This window comes from Otolemur garnettii, unplaced genomic scaffold (assembly GCF_000181295.1).
Source record: "Otolemur garnettii isolate 467f Iridium unplaced genomic scaffold, OtoGar3 scaffold00107, whole genome shotgun sequence".
Classification (NCBI taxonomy): Eukaryota; Metazoa; Chordata; class Mammalia; order Primates; family Galagidae; genus Otolemur; species Otolemur garnettii.
Window position 1 is genome coordinate 3,070,091 of NW_003852502.1, and position 5,828 is coordinate 3,075,918.

The 5,828-nt window shown below is 34.2% G+C and overlaps 1 protein-coding gene across 2 annotated transcripts in view; it reads left to right on the forward strand.

Moving 5' to 3' along the window:
- The window catches only part of PHIP (pleckstrin homology domain interacting protein), a 137,520-nt gene that overhangs the window by 9,851 nt on the left and 121,841 nt on the right, over positions 1–5,828 (forward strand). For both annotated transcript variants that reach the window (XM_012809525.2, XM_023517264.1), the window contains exons 2-3: positions 1,542–1,692; positions 1,787–1,885. The gene's annotated coding sequence lies outside the window, so the exon portion shown is untranslated. The remainder of the gene's footprint in view (positions 1–1,541; positions 1,693–1,786; positions 1,886–5,828) is intronic.

Consider the following 5,828-nt stretch of genomic DNA (forward strand, 5'->3'; position numbering starts at 1 on the left):
CCTTAGCTGCTTGAGCCACAGGCGCCGAGCCCCCCTAATCAGTCTTTTCAAAAATAATTTGTGTTAAAATTGCTATTCCTTAGTAAACTTGAGTAGCAATTTTCAAACTTCGGAGTCTCAGTCTTAGGATGAAAAATGGTTGAAGTTCCTTTCGTGATGTGGGTTGTAATCTATTGGTATTTACCATATTAGAAACAACATTTAGGAAACATTAAATAATATAATAACTAATTTCATGTTAATTCAAGTAACATTTTTCAAACAAAACATATTTGTGAGAGGAGTTACATTGTTTTACATTTTTGTGAATCTCTAATGTCTGGCTTAATAAAAGACCAGTGCATGTGCACCAAGGCTGGCAGGTTTGAACCAGGCCCGGGCCAGCTAAACAACAGTGACAACTGTAACAACAAAAAGTAGCCAGGCATTGTGGTGGACACCTGTAGTCCCAGCTACTTGGGAGACTGAGGCAAGAGAATCACTTAAGCCCGAGAATTTGAGGTCTCTGTGAGCTGTGATGCCAAGGCAATGTAATGCCATGGCACTGTACCAAGGGCAAAAAAAAAAGTCTGTCTCAAAAAAAAAAAGTCTGTTGTGACATCGTATGTCATGTGACCTCAGGAAACCTCTACCATAAACTCATGAGAAAATGAGACTGAAAAACCGAGTATCAGCTTGGTTATTATTTATAGTTTTTGTTTGTGGAACCTCCAGAGGTTCACGGAACATACCTTGAGAACAGCGAAACTAGAATGTTTAGGACAGTAGGACAGTTTTTGTAACTTTATAGCTAAATATAAAGTGATAAAGTAGTTTATTTTTCTAATTTAATTTTATTTAAATTATTGTGTGAATATTTATTTACTAAAAGACTAGGTAATAAAAATATTAGCATTTCATCTTACAGATTGAAATGCTGGTGTATTTTGAAGTTATTCCAAAGTGCTCAAAGTTGTTCTAGTGTGTAGATTTATTTTATAGGTGAGACCTTGTGTGAGGCAGCAGTTAAGATTGCTTGGCATTTCTCTCTGTAAGGTTTTTGGTAAATAAATGGTAAAATTCAGCACAGTGTTAAATTTTATAATAAACTATCAATTCTCTTTAATTCTTAAGTATTCCGGAGATTTTCTTTTATATCAAAGGCTTACAACATTTATAGTTTGAGTTTTTTTGGTTGTTGCTTAATTCTTTGAAGGGTTTGAAAATTAAAATGATAAACTTGAAATTTGCCATTTTAGGTTACAATGACATGTATTTTTCATTATTCAGTATTTATGTTGACCAGCATTTGTTAATTGACAGCTTGTTACTTGAGGTTATGTTAATTTTCAGCATTATTTTCTTCAGTGAATTAAATTGGTTGGAATAGCTATATTATTCTTTGAGTCAAGTTGTTTCACAAAATAAATGTAAACTTTTTCACATATAAAATGAAATGTTGAATATCCAGAACATACAACATTTTAAAAAGTATATTGTAACATGCAGAATTATACCACTTTATTTAGCAAATGTTTTTATATTTGTCTTTCATGTAATAGGTGAAGTATTACAGGCATTTAGCACCTGATCACTTGCTGCAAATATGTCATCGTCTAGGACCTCTTCTTGAACAAGAAATTCCTCAGAGTGTTCCTGGAGTACAAACTTTATTAGGAGCTGGAAGACAGTCCTTGCTACGTACAAATAAAAGTATGAAAATTTTCTGATAGAGTTTAGACCTTGCCTTTCTCACTTTGTTTTTGTGATCTATCTTTGTATGCGTAAACATGTGTCTGTTTAACAGGCTGCAAGCATGTCGTGTGGAAAGGGTCTGCTCTGGCTGCACTGCATTGTGGAAGACCACCTGAGTCTCCGATTAACTATGGCAGCCCACCCAGCATTGGTGAGTTGTTCAGTTTCACTGCATAGTTGATATGCTCTTGGTAAAGAACCTTTGAAAATAAAAGGTTTTTTAGTTATTATGATATGAGAGAACTTCATATTGTATACACCAGCATTTAAAAGTGAAAAAGTATCAGATTTTTTTTCCTTGTTAGTAGTTTTAATAGCCAAGAATTCATAATGTGTAATTATGGATTGTATGGATTGTGCTTTATGTAGGCCGATTAGCTTGTTTATTTTTGCAAACATTTTCTTACTAAAGTGTATATTATTAGGTTGAATTAGTAGGAATCAGTATCATAATTTAAGTTAGTTATAATAGAAAATAAAAAGTTATATTTTAAGAAGCACGGTGCCTTTTTTTTTTTACCTTTAAAGTTTCAAAGAAAGAAAACTGATGGAGATTAATCTCTGGAAACGCCTCCTAGCTCTCTTTTTCACCTCTGCTAGTCCCAGGCCCTTGTCTTACCTGTATTATCATAATACAGCATCCTCCAAACAGGTCTTCTTGTTTTTGGCGTCTTCTTCCTCTCTCCCTTCTAGTATACTGTGTAACACTGTGATAGTGACCTTGTGCCTTTACTTTGTCACTCTTCTGCTGAAGGTAGTATAAAGAGGTGATTAAGGTATTTTAATAATCTTGTACTTTATAATTAAGCCAACTCCTGACTTTCAGAGACCTGCACACTTTAATCATAACCTCTTCCTTGACACTCCCATCTTATGGACTAGCAAGGAATGTTATCTTCCTTTTTCTTAGTTACTTCTTTTTCTGGATACTTTTTATACTGTTGGTCAGTTTTGGTAGGTCATTGAAGGTACAAAGAACCGGGTTACACTGCTTGCATTTGTCAGGTAAAGTCTTTATGATTGCGTCCCATCCCCAAGAGATGTTTCACACACTGTCACCCCCCACCCCCTTCCTACTTCCCTCTCCCTGCTTCCAATTCCCCTACCCCTCACCATGTATTACCATCAATTGTCCTCATATCAGAATTGAGTACATTGGATTCTTGCTTCTCCATTCTTGTGATGCTTTACTAAGAAGAATGTTTTTCAACTCCAAGTTAATACAAAAGATGCAAAGTCTCCGTCTTTTTTAGTGGCTGAATAGTATTCCATGGTATACATATACCACAGCTTGTTAATCCATTCCTGGATTTGTGGGCATTTAGATTGTTTCCACAATTTGGCACTTGTAAATTAAGTTGCAATAAATAGTCCAATGCAGTGTCCTTAAGAGAAATGATTTTTATTTTTCTGGGTAGATGCCCAGTAATGGGATCGCAGGAGCAAATGGGAGGTCTAGTTTGAGGGTTCTCCATACTTCTTCCAAAAGGGTTGTATTAGTTCGCAGTTCCACCAGCAGTGTAAAAGTGTTTCCTTATCTCTATATCCACACCAGCATCTGCAACTTTGAGGCTTTGTGTTGTGGGCTGTTCTCACAAGGGTTAGGTGAGGTGTCAGCTTCTTTCTATTTTTTTGCAGTTTTTGGCCAGGGCTGGGTTTAAGCCCTCCACCTCTGGCATATAGGGCTGGTGCCCTACTCCTTTGAGCTATAGGCGCTGCCCCAGCTTCTTTTTATTTATCTTGTTTGAGATCTATTAGCTTTCTTGAATCTGTAATGTCTTTACTGACACTGAAAAATTCTCAGTCCTTATTTTTTTTTTTTTTTATTGAATGGTAACTATGTACATTAATGCACTTCTCGGGTACAGTGTGGGGTTTTCACACACAATCCGAAACACTTCCATCAAACTGGTTAACGTAGCCTTCATGTCATTTTCTTAGTTATTATTTTAAAACATTCACATTCTACTCTTAGAAAGATTCACTTGTACCCTTGTAAGATAAACCTCAGAAGTGATCCTTATCTTTTAAAATAACCTCTCCGCTCCATTTTTTTATCTTTTTTGGGACTTAACCAAGTATGCACATAAAACAAGTGAGATTTACATACTAGACTTTCTCATTTTATCTTTGTCACCGTATCTTAAACATTTTATATCTTTGTCTCTGTGGCATATTCTGGACCATTTCTTTCCTCTGACCTACTTTCTAAAGGTATCCTATATGGTATTTGCATGACTGGTAATCATGGATGATCATGTTTTCTTTTTTCACATATGACTGTTCTGGTTAAATAATTTAAATATGTAGTCTTATTATAATGAACAGCCATTGAAACAACAAAGGAATTTGAAACACTAGGGTATAATTGAACTTAGAAAATTACACTAATGAGTAGAATAGTTTTCCTGAAAGAAGAGGAAGGTAAAACATTATAGGAGCTTTCCCCTATAGGTAAAAGTTTCTTCTCTTTGAAAAACTATAGATTTATATTAGAAGGGGAGTATGTGACATTTATCAATGTCTGGTAGACCTGTGGTAGGCAAAGACAGTAAATAACTTTTAACATTACTGTGTGAGTAATTACTATGTACAAAGCACTACTTAAATTTTCTGTTAACATCTTAAATGCTCTGGAGGTAGGAACTACTATTCCTATTTTACAGTGAAGGAAACCAAGGCATGGAAACTTGAGGAAGGTCACATATTCTAAGAAGCAAAGCCGGGATTCAGCCCAGACTGTTTGACTCCATCATGCTATGCTTTCTTTATTCCCTGGAGGCTAAACTTTCTAGTAATAACACTTGCCTACTTAAGAAATTGATGTTAATCATCTTTTAGAAAGGATACCAAATATTTGTAAAATCAGATAAAATATTTTCTAGGTTGTTGATAAGCCAGTAAATAAATGCTGACATAGATGTAATGTATACACCTATAAATACCAGTAGTTTCCCTTACTGTTGTAGATACATTACAAGACCCCCAGTGGATACTTGAAAATGTGGATGGTACTAAACCCTCTGTATATGTGTGACAGAAATACCTTGGGTTTTGTGTGATGCATAGAAATGTGACTGGTAGATTCAGGTAACAGAATTAATTACCAAGCAGGTCATTATTGTACATTTTTGAAAGATTATTTCACTTTCATGGTTTAAGGTAAATTTTTTTTTTCCCCTTTTCCATTTACATTTTCAGGAAAGTCTTAGTTGCTTATTAAGAAATTTATTGGGTTAGCTTAATAAATTAACTGAAATTTATTAAGTTCTGCTTTAAGAAAAATCTCTACTAGGACACCAGTTTTGCATACTTTCAAAGATTTTGATTTACATATTTTTTGAAAATTGCTAGAGAGAATCTGGATTCTACGTGTATAGTCATAGTGTCAGGGTTCACTGTGGTATACAGTTTGTCTTGTCCTCATTATCAAGTTATGAATAGGATGGTGATAGGAAGAAGTGATTCCTCGTGCTTCTTGGAAGAATAATTTGCCTACATAGTACTACAGTGTGTTATTTCAAGCTATCACAGTATGGGTCAGAATAATTTTTTAAAAAAATATGAATGTAGTACTGATTTATTTTTCTTCTGTTGATTTCTTTGTCATTTTCTGTCTGGCTGCCTTGAAAAGTTTTCTTTTCTCTTTTTGTTAGTTACTATGATATTGCCAAGTATTAGGGAGAGAAGAGTAAGAAAGACTCAACATTTAAGACAGTACACTGTACGTAGGGTTTGTTCATTTTCTTATAATAACTTAAGGAATAATGTAAGATCAAGTTGATGGGAATAATTGGATTTTATTATTTCAAATCATATACAAAACTATTAGACTTGTCTGTTTGAATGTCTTAAAGTTAGATACAATAGAACTTTTACTTGTCTGAACTTGTTATTCCAAGGTAGAAGTCTGGAAGTCGTTTTATTTTCAAAAGACTTAATTTTATTTATTTATTTATTTATTTATTAAATCATAGCTGGGTATATCAGTGCAATCGTGGGGTACAATGTGCTGGTTTTGTATACAATTTGAAGTATTTTCATCAAACTGGTTAACAGCCTTCACTGCATTTTCTTAGTTATTGTGTTAAGAC